General features: G+C 36.4%; 1 long non-coding RNA gene across 1 annotated transcript in view; it reads right to left on the bottom strand.

Annotated features, from left to right (window-relative positions):
• Positions 1–3,099: 3,099 nt before the first annotated feature.
• The window catches only part of LOC143387857 (uncharacterized), an 82,040-nt gene continuing 70,091 nt past the window's right edge, over positions 3,100–15,048 (bottom strand). The window contains exons 2-3 of the long non-coding RNA XR_013089925.1: positions 3,545–3,663; positions 3,100–3,184 (exon numbers count right to left, since the gene is read on the bottom strand). This is a non-coding gene — a long non-coding RNA (uncharacterized LOC143387857). The remainder of the gene's footprint in view (positions 3,185–3,544; positions 3,664–15,048) is intronic.

The following is a 15,048-nucleotide window of genomic DNA, read 5'->3' as shown; positions in this document are numbered from 1 at the left end:
AACACTCAAAGATTGTGGCATTGCATTAGCATCATGCAGAATTTATCTTTTGTTTCGCCATTCCCCCCCAACTTTCATAGGTTTCATCTATATGGACTTGTTGACTTTTACATACAATATCAGATAAGACAGACTGCTGTGTCATTGGTGTGAACACTTAACTTTTTCAAGCAGGAGACTTGGGGCTCTAATCCAGGACTCTGATGTGGCTAGCATTTGGAGAGAAGGAATTGGGTACCAAGGAACAAACACAGTTAATCTAAGATTTGGGAGTAAAAAGTTAAAGAAAGCTCTAAAATAAAGTCAAATGGAAAGGGAGATAGAGATCAAATCTTGCCACCAAATATAGAAGCAATCACAGAAGCCAGCCCACATCAGGGAATTATGTCTACAACAGGCAATAAAAAATAAATCTTGCATAATTTCCCTAAGTCTTCAGTGCACAGAAGATAATAGGACACTCTTACCTGCGTTTGTTAGAGGAAAGGTGTTCCTTAGGGAGAAAAGGCAATTTAGATTTTGTGGAAATGAGTTTATACACATTCCAATTAACAGGAAATACTTCCAAGTTGTGTAATTATGAAAGAGTTGCCCAGTTTATTAAGCAAGAAATGGAGCTGGGTAGGTACAGGGGGGATGGTGATGCACGAAGTCTCCAAATTAAGCACAAGAAAAAGAATAAACAAAGAAACAAAACAAAACAAAAAAAGACCAAGGAATAGAGGTGAGGAGAAAAGACGGAAGGAAGGAAGGAGGGAGGAAAGAAGCAAGTATGCTCAATAGGCAAATCTGAGCAGAATTCATTTTACAAATATCAGAAAATGAGTGAAAGGGCAAAAACACAAATTGCTGAGAGATTTGAATAATATATACATCTAAGTCCAGAATCATAAAGCAAACCTGAGAAACTCACAGAGAAAGTGTACACATGGCAGAACACAGATGAGAATAAATACAGTGTAGGGATGTGGCTCAGTGGTCAAGTGCTCCTGAGTTCAATCCCCTTACCAAAAGCCAGACCTCATAGGGAATTGTGTCTAAAACAGGTAATAAAAGCATTCAGTACCCAAAATTGGAGTCCAAGAAGCCCTGAAGATTTGAGGAAAGGAAGAAAGGGAGAAAAGGAATTGGGTGAAGATTAATTAAACAAATTAAAATGCTCTAGGCATTCCAAAAAATCCAAAACATCTTACCTTCCATACATAACAGAATTAGTTGATGATCAAAATTCATTCAGTCTCTCAGAGATTTCTTATAGTGTCTCCTAAGTGCTGAACCTGATCCTGTGCTCAGTGCCACTCTGACATGATGAACCAAAGGAATGTGATCCTGGTCCCATGGGGCTCCCTGTACAGGGGAGCTAAGGAGGAGAAGAAGATTACATGAATGCATAAGTTAGTTAATTTGAGACACTAAAGTCACTGCTAAATATTAATTGTGGTGTTCTAAAGAGATATTTCAATATTTAAACCCACAATTTAATGGAAATGATCTCTAGACAATAATGCTTAAAATTTGATCAAAATATCAAGGGGAAATTAGTCAAGGAAGGCGAATAGTTGTTCATCACATGAAAGAAGATCTTATTTGGGTTGCTAAGGAAAAGCCAATATAGACAAAGCACAGAAAACCACATTAAGATTGGTAAGAAAAGATAGTATAGTTGAATAATGTCTACTACTTGACATAAGGATTGGGATTTCATTGTACAGAATAAATACCTATTTTCAATATAAGGCAATATGATATGAATATTTTGATGTAGATAAATCAAGGAAAGAAATAAAAATGGATTGCATTTTAAAAAATTGAGTTGGGTTGTGTTAAATTAAGGGAATAAAAAAAAAAATACACCGAGGTTATAATGGCCCAAGATTCATGTGCATCTTAAGGAATGTGAATCTTAAGGGCTAGAAATAACAAAGAATATTAATAAGTAAAGAGCATATGTACCAAACACAAATCCAAGCTGTCCTACTCAGGCTGAAGAAAAGGAACATCAGAGCAACAGGTGCCCTGAAAAAAATGGTTGAAAGTATGTTGCTGACATGGAATATTGAAACACAATGCACACTGCAGGAGAACCTCAGAGATGCTGTAGCTCTGGACAGCTGTGTGGCAGTGCTACCTCTGACTCTCTGAGGAAAGCAAGAAGAGGTATAGACTCCTTACCATATAACTGACGTGAGGGCCACTTCTCAGCACAGGGAATCTGGAGCCCTTCCAAGAGGAGATCTGCTGTTGACACCTGATAGCATTTATCTAAGTGGAGTGAATTTGATTATTTTTTGTGTGTACATTAAATAGAAACCCAAATATGTGTATTTATGCTTTTGTGTGTCACATCTTTATTTGATACACATATAAACACATGTATGCATTAGCTCTAACAGGAACTTGAAATGTGACTACATCATGGCTACCATAGCAAAAATGGTCTGAACTTACAAATCATTTTCTTTTTGCTAAATTCTTTACCCAAAAAAATTCAAAGAATTTAGCATTCTCTTCCCAAATCCTTTGTTTCTTTTTTTCTTATGAAAAATAGCTATTGATACACTTAAGCTTTCCATTTTAATTGCACATGTCAAAAACATCACATGGGTTGGTTTTGAGGGTAGATTCTGTCTTTAAATCCAAGTTCTACTCTTTGGCAACTTAGATAACCTCACTGTGTCTTATTTTCTTATCTATAAGATACACCATCTTACTAAAGTAATTGGAATTAATTTCTTCAGAAGAGCATCCAGAATATAGCATGGGACCGATGGTTATGATTTATTGGTTTTTTAGTATCTTCTAAATGAGACCACATATGCAAAAGCACTTAGAACCATAAAGCATAATGCAAGTAGAAGGCCTTATTGTTTTTATGAAATGATATTTTCATTTTATCTCAACTTCAAAGTGTATCAAAATGAAATTCAGCATTTAATGACACCCTCATGCTTCTAATTGTGACATTTGACACTAAAATTAAGAGAGAAGTATCTAATTCATCAACGTATGACAGACATGAATTAGGAGCTAAACTTAAAAGGGCCTAAAATTTCCATTATCTACCCTAGACTCGTTCTGTACCCTTTTCCATCCTGTTTTGTGTCTCTGGGGCTCACTTGCATGGGTTGTATCATCAGATCGACCATGTCCTGTCACTTCCATGGGGGCCAGTGGATGAAGACCCCTAAAACAATCAGAGAAGAGAGGTGTGAGGTCTTCAGTTATCCCCATCTCTTGTTTCTCCATTCTGGAATCATCACTTTTTGCCCCACTGGTTCCCTCCCTGAGAGCCTTCCTCATGCTACCTATAACTACCAAAGCCACTGTTCCATTCAAGGCTCTCTGCCCAATGTGGTTCTCTTCATCCTCTTGTCTCTATGACCCTCAGGGTGGAAAGAGCCTGCTGGTCCTCACTCCTGCACTATTGTCACTCCCGTGAACCCGGCTCTTACCTCTGTCGTAAGTTCCATCATAAGTGAGCCATCATTACGTGATCTTAATTAAATTCCCTACCAAGTGGATTTGACTAATATGGAAACCTTACATTATTCTTCATTTCACTCTATTGCAGAGGGCAATGCTTGGCAACAGTCCTGATCACAGGCTGAAACATTCTCAGGAAGATGTCCATGTTGCTGATTGTGTTCATAGTTAGGGAGAATCCTAGTGGGGAGAGAAAACAAGTGGAATAACAGGGTGAAGACTCTCCAGTAAGGAGTATAAATTCACTTACTTATGTTTGGGCACATATATTGAGGTGTTTTGATTTCAATTTACAATCTGCTGATATTTATGTTATGTGAAGTTACTCTAATAAAATCTGGCAATTAATACATAAAGATGAACCTAGAGTTACATCTGAGAGTAAGAAAATCCTACACAGGGAAAATGCCCAAACAAAAACACAGAAATAGGAATGGGTGTTTCACTTGTGAGATGCTACAAAAAAGGCACATCAAAAAGCAGGTAGAGTGTTTAAAAACATAGGAAGTCATATTCAGTAAGCATAGCAGAACCAAGTAATGCATACTCTTGAATGCATGTGGAAAAATCTAGCACTGTTCATAAATGCAATGTGTGTTATTTCATATATAAAATACACAGGGGAATGTTTAAAAATGCCATGCAATATTCTAGTAGCTTTCAGCAAAAAACTATCAAAGTTAGCATATAGTATATATTGGACTATGAGCATTGATATTGCTATGGAAGGAATAAGTTCAAGAGATATTTTCAAAAATGATTGATAACTGTATGAACTTGAATTCCAATACCCCTCTAGGAAGGAAAGAAGGAAATGGGGGAAAGAAGAGAAGGGAAGAAGAAAATAAAGAAAAAGAAAAACAATTGAGATTCTTAGAGAAATGTTTCATTCTAGGATTGAGGCAGAAAATATATAAAATAGTCCTGGAGTACTATAGTTTCAGAAATTTAAAAAAAATGGAAGAAAAAAATCTGCAAATTAAATGGCATATGTCAAAAGGACCTAAGAACTCTAGCAACAAAATCAAGTAGTATCAGTTTATTACTCAAGGTATTAAAAAAAATTCATGATCAACATTGATATAAAGATTAAATAATTTAACAAATAGACACATCCCTTGTGTAGAATGAGTACAAATTATCCATGTAAATACAACCCATTCCTTATGTACAAATACTATTAGAGACATCTTTCCATTGAATACATAAAAGGAAGTAGGAAAATAACTTTACAATGAATAAACCTGAAAACTACTGCCCCAGTCATGTGATTGAGATCAATTCACAATAGCTAAGCAATGGAACCAGCCTAGGTGCCCTTCAACAGATAAATGGATAAAAAAATGTGGTATATATACACAATGGAATACTACTCAACCCTAAAGAGAAATAAAATTATGGCATTTGCTAGTAAATGAATGGAACTGGAGACTATCATGCTAAGTGAAATAAGCCAACCCTCCCAAACTGAAGGCCAAATGTTCTTTCAATATATGAATGCTAACTCACAATAAGGGGAAGAGTAGGGAAGAACAGAAGTACTTTGAATTAGACAAAGGGGAATTAAGGGAAGGGGGGATGGGAGATAGGAGAGATAGTAGAATAAATCCGACATTACTTTGCTACGTGCATATATGATTGCAGACCATTGTAATTCTACACCATGTACAACCAGATGTCAAAATGCATTCTGCTGTCATGTATAACAAATAAGAACAAATTTTTAAAAAAAACTAAAAATAATTGAAAGTGGTGCTATAGTGTGTGGATGTGATAGGATGTATTAAAATTGAACTTTATTCCTATTGTCTTTATCTCCATTATAATCGTGAGATAAAGCATGAAATACCAAAATAAAGGATATTGCACAAAATAACTATCTGGTACTCTTCAAAACCGCCAAGATCATCCCAAACAGGGAAAGTTCAAGAAAGTGTCACAACCAAGAGGGGACCAGGAGACGCAGTGACTGACCCTAAGATGGTAACAAGACAGTGATTTGTGAAATAAAAAGATTCTTAGGTCAAAGCTAAGGTCACATGAATTAAGCACAAAATTCATCAATGTTTCCTTCACTGTAACAAACATAGCATTCTAATGTAATGTAATGATGTTTACACCAGAGGAACTAGCTGTGGAGTGTATGGGAACTCTGCACTCCTCACAGTCTCTTCTGTAGCCCTAAAACTGTTCTGAAACAGTGACTTTCATGAGTGAATAAACAGTTACAGTGGAGCACAGAGGAGCAGAGCTGGGCTGCAAGAGTTCAGAAGAAACATGTTGAGGAAAATGTGATAATAATGTAAAGGATGCTGAAATTGAGAGACAATAGAGAGTCAACTGAAGGAAGAGAGAAAGCAGAGAGAGAGGTAGAGTAAAGAAAATGAGGAGGCATTCAAGAAAATGAATACATGTGGTGTGCTGGATTGAATCCTGGGAAGAAAGAGGATAGTCAAAAACCTAGTGGAAGCAAACGAATTCTGTGGTCTTATTAGTGGCAAAATACCAAAGCTAGGTTCTTTGTTTTGACCAATGGACAGAGTAATACAAGAGGATGGCTGTGTGGTGCAGGATGAGGACATGTGAGAACACTGCAGTAATGTGCTTGCAACTCTCTGCAAGTATAAAATCATTCCAAAATTGAAAGTTTAAAATATCTTTAAAAGTAGGGAAAAAAGAATAAAAATTCATGATGAGAAATAAGGAGGAGAGAAATAGATACTGTTTTTGAGTTTTTGTCCACTGACTCCTGGTTCCCCATGGTGGCTTGTGCTAGTGAAATGCTTCCTCTGAGTGAGTTAGGCCAGTGAGTACTGACTCAGGGTTCCGACTTGTCATTTAATATGAGAAGAAAAAGGAGGAAGTATTTGCACTCCCAAGCTCCCAATGGACCTCCAGAAAGCACTCCTCTATCTACCCTTGAAAAATTGCAAAAGAAATATAGCATAAATCCTGTTCCATGTCTCCTCAAACCATCCTGCATGTTCTCTCTTTTTCACCTTCTGATAATTATTGAGCTATCTTCAAGTGACATGGATATTGATGGAGAAGACATCTATTTCTGGCAAATTAGATTTATTGAATAACCTACAAAAAAATGTCACACATTTTAGGACTCTTTCAGTAGCTTTAAATAATATTCTATATAGACTGAATTTCATTCCTCTGTAAAAAAGAATCAATAGTCCTTAAAATATTTTTTATTCTCCAAAACCTATAAATGTGATCCTCCTATGTCCAAGACTGGGTTAGATAGTAGAGTAAAAACTAGGATTATAACTACCATGTTAAAAAAAAAAACTCCTAAAGAAAAGTACTATAAATAATTCAAATCCTGAATTCAAATTTCCAAGAAATCTATATGTTGGCAGATTTACAAATTGTATTGGCTCTGAGTCAAAAGCCTGAGGCAGAAGAAAGAGTAAATAGCAAATCTCTAGGTTATAAATGTGGGTAAACTTAGCCAGCCTTTATGATTTAAACTGCTGAGAAAACAATCTTGAGGATGTGGTCATAATTTAGCTCCTTCTAATATATCTTTTAGTAGTCTCACATTGTCTTAAACCGAGACACATACTCCTGCACCCTGACGACATTAAGACAATAGATGGAGTTGTCCTTCATGCCCAGAAGAATGGGCTCAGAGATGGGCATACAATCCAGTTAGCATTGGTGAAACTAGAAACACTATTTTATTGCATTTCTGGGAAAGAACAACTCTCTCATCCATTAAAGTTACCTAGGAAAGTGTTCTCTTTTTCCTTGACAATTTGCAGGTGTTACATTTTTAACAAAATGTGGAGTCTCGATCCCAAAAGAGCAAGAGGAGGAGCTACATATCTTCCTAAAGTCTGAGTTAGGCATTCTTACACATCACTCATGCAGAATCTTATTAGTCTAGGAGAGTATAAGTCCATGCCAGACTGAAAATGGAGAAAAAGAGTCCACCTCTGGACAGGAGGAGTTGACTGTCTATTCAGAAATGGAATAATTACTGTGACCATATTTGGAAATAATCAACCACATTGAAGGGCATGGAGATATCATGAGTGAAATTTAACCATCTATTCAAATAGTTGGAGAAAAGGAATTCAAAGCGGAGAAACATTCAAGTTCAAAAAAACTTGCAGAATCTAGATTATTTGTGATTACTGAAATGGAGGAAACCAATATGATCTGCCATCACCGTAGAGGAAGAGAATTTATAGTGGAGGACGTTGCCATAGACAAGGTCCAGGTTGCATGGGGAGAGAAAGGACTTGGTTTATTATATATCGGAATTACACAGACCTAGTTCTTCCCTCTGCTCCTTGGTATTTTGACAATGTTTATCTTTAATACATCTCAACAATTCTAATAAGGAGAAGAAAATTCTATTTTCCATTGGAGATGTTAATGAAAATAGAATTCATTGTATTTTAGGAAAATGTTATTTTTAGACAATAATTCATTCTATTGAGACCCTGCTCTACTTTTATTTCTCCTATGTAAGTACTTTGATTTATGATCTTTCAGTAATGGCACAGTACTTTAACATTGATAACCATTAAGTATTAGGAAAGTGTGAATACTTATTCAAAATGATTTTTTTTAAGTTCTGAGTATTTTGTCATTAAGGTTTAAGTCTTTGAATTCTTAGAGCCATATTACTTTAGGCTATGTTGGGAAATATTTTTCAGAGATGCAAAAAAATTGCAAGAGACAAATAGATGAAAATCCTCTTAAGGAATTAATAAGAGAGAACCACATTTACAAACAACAATAGTTATGTTTTAATAAAATAATATTGTTCAGCTAGGTCTGACAAGACAAGACTCACAATCAAAAGATCATTATAGGGGCTGGGGCTGTAGTCCAGTTGCAGGGCACTTGCCTAGCATGCATGAGGCACTGGGTTCGATCCTCAGCACCAAATAAAAATAAACAAATTAAATGAAGGCATTCTGTCTATCTACAACTACAAAAATAATTTTTTAAAAAAGATCATTGTATTGAGATATATAAAGCAGGATCATGACTATAATACTTATAATGAATTATCAAGTCAGGATTTGTATGTGGGAACATTGTTGTCAATTATATTCTATGACCCAGAATAGAATAGTCAACAAATTAACTTTCAGATCAGAATTCCATAGTCATTTGTTCAGCAAGAATTATTCTGTGCCTGCCTTCTTTTTTTAGGATTAATGGTCATGAGATGTTTTAAAATATGCAATAAAAAGTCTTTGTCCTTCTAAACTGCTTCTTGCGTGATAAGACACTTGACATTTTAAGGCTGTTTTAAATTTCTTCACCTTATTAAAGCTAAAATTTACTAGGCTTTACTTGGATACTAAAGCACTCTGTGCTTGGGGTCCATGAGTTGAGAAAGCTTAATGTTTTTACTCCCTAATGAAAGCCTGCCATTTCTTCTTTAGTGAAATCCCATCAGAAGAAAAAAGCTAAGAAACCCCCATTTCACGTAGAATGTCTTCCTGTAGTAAACATTGCCATAACGAGGTTTCTGTGCTTTAAAAAATTGATTCTACTTCCCAAAGCATTTGACTCAGAATCAGGGCATGATATGAGTACCAAGCATCTGTGACACATTACTCCAAGGCAACTACCTATTGCAATCCTCAAAAACACTGCCTTCCTTTGGCTTAATGATTTCTCATTAGGAGTCTCTCTAGAATGTTCTACATTTAAGTTATGCTGTTCATAATGTGTTATTTTTTTTCACTCTTTTAACATTTGTATTAGTTTTAAGGTATTTGCACTTTATCTAACCTGAATTATATTCATCCTTTTGCTGTTTCTATATCTTACTCTTACTTTATACTCTGAGTGGTTTATGACTGCCTATTTAGGGTTACTATTATCTGCGTGCTTAAAACAAACCTATAAGTTTGATGAATTGATGTTAGAGTAAGAGAAAATTTATTGTGAAGCACATTGTGAATATCCCATCCTGAAATCCCTTTCCCTGGTGAATAAAGCACATAAGTTGACATGACTTTTCTTAAGAGGTCGGAAAAATGCGTCATGAATGACATTTAAGAATAACACTGCCAACAACTTCCAGAAATGAAGGAAGGCAAACAAAGAAGTCAAGGACAGCTGAGAACACCCGGGAAAACAGAAATGCTGCACTTTCAATAAAGCGCTGTTCACATTTGCTAGAATTAAAGGAAAAAACAGACAAAGATAAATTTTTTTTCTTTTCTTATACCTGCTAGAAAAAAAGTACATGTGCTTTTAGTTGTTTCAGTGATAGATAATTTGATGTGTTTTGAAATCAAGGAAGCAAGAAAAAGCAACAGGAGGCAATGGTAAAGAAAAAGTACCTGTCCCAGTTTTCTGTCTCACAAAAAACAGGGACAGAAGATCAGAAAGACAAAGGGTGCATTTGTCACTTTTCTATGGGGTGTACTTTCGTATGCATTAAAGGATACTGGGTATTAAGTTTACTTGTATAAAAGTTTTGACTAAGATTGCTTGAGCAAGATAATTCCTAGTAAAATGTGACACTGTCCTGAAAGTTCCAGACATCTAAATAAAGTTGCAGAGGAGATACTGCATCCAGCAGGAGACAAATTCAGTTTAGTTTGATCTAATGTAGAGTTTCTCAGGAGTAAGCTAACAAGGAAAATTTTGTCAGAAAGCATTTATTCTCATAAAAGCTATTGTCAGGATAGCTGTTAACTGCATTAGCAACACCAATAAAATTAAGATGCTCTCCTCCTTATGTTTAAAAGCTAAAAACTTGCCTACCTGAGCTGGATTCCTAAGTATAAAAAATAAATGCAGCAAGCTACTTTTGTACAATAAGCAAAAATGATATGATACAAATCACTTTCAGAGGCTGTAGTGGTAAGTACCCATTATAGCTGGACATCAGGCATTAAGAAGCAATGGTCCATCTTGCACTGGCCCATTTGTATTCTACACACACTGTGTGTATGTATACTCACTGTAGGTATGAGGAGTAATCTAGTACAATGCATCCAGCCTGAACTGTCACATAAAAGAATGGATAGTTTGCAGGGATTTTAGAGCATGAATGGAGATAGTCATAGAGCCATAAATGCAGACCTGAGACCAGAAATAAAAGTAAAACAGTGTCTTCCTCTCTTTCCAAAACCCATTAAAGCAATTCCTACCAAAATAGAAAAATACCTCATCAGAGAAGCAGTCCCGTGAGACTTCCCAACTCCACAGCAGCCTCCCTAACTGGCCATCCATCAGCTCTGTCTAATTCTGGCAGAGGCCAGAGGGGTCAGGGTCAACTACGACACTTTGGTGATTTTAATATCCTTTCTTTTTGATTTCTTGTTCCAATTTGGAAGAACACCAAAGAAAACGAGATGAAGGGAAAGTCTGACAAGAGTTCTTAGACAACTTCTCAGTTCTCCTCAGCTTCTCCTCTTTTTAAATATTAAATATTGTTTGGTCAAGCACCAGAGCATGACCAACACTTGGTCATATCCTCTCAGTTGTAAATTGCCTGCAATAACATTCCCTTCTGGAGTTAAGAATTCTAGATGGACATCAACTTAGGAAGAAGATGTCATTGGAGGAAGCCTAAAGGAGTCTCCTCTACGAATGTCTATTCTGCATCTAACTTTGACTCATGGATCTAAAACAAAATTAAATTAAATTAAAAATAAATACTACTAATATAGAGTAGTCCATATCCCAAATGAGCTATCATGTGGTTGGAAGGTAACAGTGAGCATCGCTCTCATCTGTTATAATGTTTATAATGTTGTTAGGAGAATGAAAAGCTAGATTTTTATGTACTCTACCAAGGTGAAATGAGACCCCCAGCTTCTGGCTAGGATAGAATATTGGAATCTTACTCCAAGCAAAGGAAGCTGGAATGGATGAGAACTGTCAAGGTCCCAGCCAAGTAGAACTTCATTTCCCAAAACTAGAAATATAATGTGCAGAAAACCATACAGCAGTCCATATGGGAGAAAGACTGGTGATTGCTTGGTTAAAGTCAGGGCACAGAGATAACCAAAGGTTTTCCTCAAGCAAATTTCCTAGGGAAGCAAGACCAATCTTTTACAGCTCACAAAGTGAGTTAGGATCATAACATTTTGCTATCAGGTGTGTGTCAGGTAAACTCAGAGGTGATGCACTATGATGGACATCTATCTTCCCCACCTGCCAGTGGGCTAGGGATAGCCATGACATGGAAAAAGTTTCCTCCTTCATCAAAAATGCTTATTTACTTAAACTGACCTTTATAACTTTGCCATGACTCTATACTGTCCACTTTTTCTATTGTAAAACTTCTTTATTAACAAAATCTGTCTCAAATAATTCATTTTAATTAAAGAACAAAGGTTTTTTTTAATTGGATAAAACAAAAAGCATTCAAAAATAATTTTAACAATGACAACTAGCACAATTTTTGCCCCTTCTCAAATAATTCAAGAGTTCATATTTGATTTTTTTTTTTGCACTGAAAATGATATAGCTATATACATCCAAATGCTGCTAAGTGACACTTCCTATGGAGCCACATTAGGAAAACCACTGAGGAATCACCTCAGCACCTCAACATCCCCTGCTCTGGTCTTCATCAAGGGATCCACTCCACATCATTCATGGAATTCAAGAGCAAAATGTTTCCTGTGTGAAAGTTCCCACCTGCAAAATGTTTTACTGCTAATTTGTATATAAACATAGATTTTTAAATTACTCATTAAAAACAAAAGAAATAATACCTTATGAAAATGAGCAATTATATTTCTTACTAGAGCAGCTATTTACTCTAAAAAAATTACATTTAGCAACTATTGGAGTTGATTTTTAAGTAAATGATGGAAAACACAAAGTTCATTTAATTGAGGGGTTGGTTGAAATATTTTTTATTAAGAAAAGATGGTTAAAATTAAATAAGGAGAGCTGGATTTAATTTATTGTAAACCTAGTAAATGGATTGGGTACGGTCACAGGCAAAATGAGGCTACATCACTTTTACTGGACACATCAGTCCAAATGTCAGTGTTTTGTTAGAATCCATGTCTCTGAGGTCCTCTACAGTTCAATATGTAAACCAGGAAAAAACATTGTAATTGTAGCTAGTCTCTTGGAACAAACAATTGAGGGTCAGATTATAAAAAGATATTTTACTTATACAGCTTAAAACTATATAATTACTAATACACTACAGTGAATCTCCTTTTGATGTATATATATCAACAATGTCACAATTAAAAAATAAAACTATAAGTCAATAGCAGAAAGATCAGCAGAATTGAGGAAAGGGAATGGGGGAGAGAGAAGGAGAGGTAAAGGGGACGTTCGAGGGACTGAATTAAAGCACATTATATTCCATGCTTTTGTAATTATGTCAAAATGAATTCTGATGTTATGTATAACTGAAAAGAATAAAAATTAAAAATAATTCCTGAAAGTACAATGTTAAAATACTAGTCGATTTCAAAAGATGGCAACTTAGTTTTCCCAAGTGTCTAAAAAGTTTGCAGTGCTCTTATTCTTCTGCAGTTAGAATGTTTAAAATTCACTATGGAATTACTTCTACAAAATATGAGTACATTTGCCAAATATATCCTGTCATAGATGACTGCCGCAGTCTCTGGCTGGGCACAAATCACGAATCTCCACACAGCTTGTAGATTCAAACAGCAATTCTTTATTCCCGAATTCACACTGGCCGTCTACAAACACGCTCTGGGGGAATCCACGTTCTCTGCCCAAATCCACTCTCTCCCAAATCCACTCTCTGCCCAAATCCACTCCACATGGGCTTCTGTCTCCCAAAATATACTGTCTGACCCTAAAAACTCAAGAGGAACTCAGCAGCAGGATACGCCCTATTCTAAAGGGGGAACACCCTAATCTCCTATTATGCTAAACTGCCCTATTCTAAAGGGGGAACACCCTAATCTCCTATTATGCTAAACCGCCCTATTCTAAAGGGGGAACACCCTAAACACGGATCCTGCCCTGGTCCTTGAGCAAGGTCACCTTTCAGAAGTCCTTCCACTAGACAGCATGGGAGTAAGCTGGCAAGGAATTTGTCATACCTACTTGGCTGATGGCTCCCAGCAGATGACCAAGCATTTGGAAATGCAAGACAGTGACCCTAGTTTTTAACAAAAGTCATATAGGGGTCTTACTGAGATAAAATATTACTTAACAGAGCTCATTGCAATTTTCATAGTGCTCTCATTAATTGGTGGGAGTAAAAATATATTCTATGCAAGAAAAAAATACTTAAATGCTATTTAAGGAAACTATGAGATGTACTGTGCATTCTCCACAATCAGTACTTTTTTTCTTTCTTGCCATGACACTGGTCATTAATCTTTGCAAGCAGCCAAGTAGAAATCTAAGGTGTCACCCATGCATAGCATCATATTCACAGACTACTAGAAGCACATTTTAAAGTTCAGCTTGGTGAATCACTGAGCAACTTACTGTCTCTATAGGAAGTTTACTTTGATCCATATCTGTCAAACTGGCAATGATCAGGGATCTTTACTGAATTACTTTTAGCGACATCATCATTTTTCAAAGCAAGTAAACACCCATACATATTTTGATTGCAGTTGGTAACACCTCCAGGAACATCAAATGTGCACAGAAATGGCATTATAAGTGTGATCAGTTTGGCAAGTCAAGATTCAACTGTGTATGTGTGTGTGTGTATCAGTTTCACTTCCTATTTAGGGTGTTCACTTGGCACCTTCAGTCTATGAAGGTCTCAAAGAATCACATCAAATCAATGATGCCCAGGGTAGGCAAATAAAACTCACTCCAGGTTAGAGATGAAAGTTGCAGAAGAATTCCCTCAGGAACATATAGCTTTCTGGGTCTCAATTACCATGAAAAATAAAAAGAAAAGATTTGGAAAGCCTAGACATAAACTCGATTTCACCTCTAACTAGCTGTGTGACCTTGAACTAAGAACATGACCTTTTACAATGTAATTTTATTCAACTAGAAAATAATAACACGGCTTGCTCTACCTAACACACCAAATTCCTATAAAAGTTCAAATGAAATTATGCATATGAATGTGACATTCAGATTTTAAATGCTATGCAAGAGTAGACTTGATTATCAGGCTGCTCTGTTTTGGCCTCTTCACCTCCCCAGTGTCACCTTCCTTTAGTCGTTCAGGATAAGACAGACTATTTAAAACTCACTTCTAAGCTAGTCCACCTCCTTTTCCAGACTCCGGAGACTGACTCTCTGTCATGGATGCACTTTACAGTTGGTCTTGCCCTGGGGATTGCCCTGGGATCTGCAAGGTGATACTCTTTCAAAGGGGGTCCACAGTCTCTGTGGGGGGGGGGGTAACTTTCTCTCCATTCCCCAGCTATAGCTATACATACAACTAACTCAGGCTGTTGCAGACGATGATCAAGAAGGATGGGCACAATAGAGATGAGGTACAGCCCGGTGGCAGAGGGAATGAGAGAAATTTTGAAACTACACTGGGTTCCTCAGTACTCCTGGGTAAATCACACAAATACCTACTCAGAACTTTCTTTCATGTCTGGACATCCACAGACTCATTAGATTCTGTCCTCCTCTCCT

This window comes from Callospermophilus lateralis, unplaced genomic scaffold (assembly GCF_048772815.1).
Source record: "Callospermophilus lateralis isolate mCalLat2 unplaced genomic scaffold, mCalLat2.hap1 Scaffold_551, whole genome shotgun sequence".
NCBI classification, from domain to species: Eukaryota; Metazoa; Chordata; class Mammalia; order Rodentia; family Sciuridae; genus Callospermophilus; species Callospermophilus lateralis.
Note: the sequence above shows the minus strand (reverse complement) of the source record. Positions and strands in the feature narration are given on the sequence as shown.